The sequence below is a fragment of the Austrofundulus limnaeus genome, unplaced genomic scaffold (genome assembly GCF_001266775.1).
Source record: "Austrofundulus limnaeus strain Quisiro unplaced genomic scaffold, Austrofundulus_limnaeus-1.0 Scaffold480, whole genome shotgun sequence".
Lineage (NCBI taxonomy): Eukaryota > Metazoa > Chordata > Actinopteri > Cyprinodontiformes > Rivulidae > Austrofundulus > Austrofundulus limnaeus.
In genome coordinates, this window is record NW_013952882.1 from 355,865 (window position 1) to 356,484 (window position 620).

The window sequence follows — 620 nt, forward strand, 5'->3', positions numbered from 1 at the left end:
TACAGGTGAGAACACACTCATCAACATTATACTTATTTTATTTTTTTATATAGAGTTGCTACTAGGCTGCTATGGGATTGTTTTTATTCCCTTACCTGAGCGTGGCTGTGAGCCAATTCTTGTAAAAAAAAAAAGAACATATGTCCATCTATGAGAAGGTAAACAGTATGGGTCAGGGTTTGGTGGATTACTGTTTTTAAAAACAAAGCAGAAATGGGGTAAAATAAAAAAAATTCACTTGTAGGTTTACATACATTGGTAGCGTAAGCAGGCTAACCAACTTTATCTATCTAGCCACTAAAAAATGTAGCYTAGCCTTAGCTAACATTTTACCAAAGGAAAAAATCCCTAGTCAATATGTAACGGTGTATTCACTCCACACTACCAATGACACCACTGCCTAGCCTTCATAAAATGATAAAAATGACAATATGTCAAAAGGTTATACTTGAAAAACAGACTACAAGCTCATCCAGCAGAATAAATGATCATTTTAGATGATTATCTGTCCCTTCTCATTATTTTTAGTTTTAGTTTACAGTTCTTTTCTCATTTACCCTGGATTTATACTGCATGCGTCTCCGCTGCGCTCCGCTCCGCTCCACTGCGCAGGTCGCAGT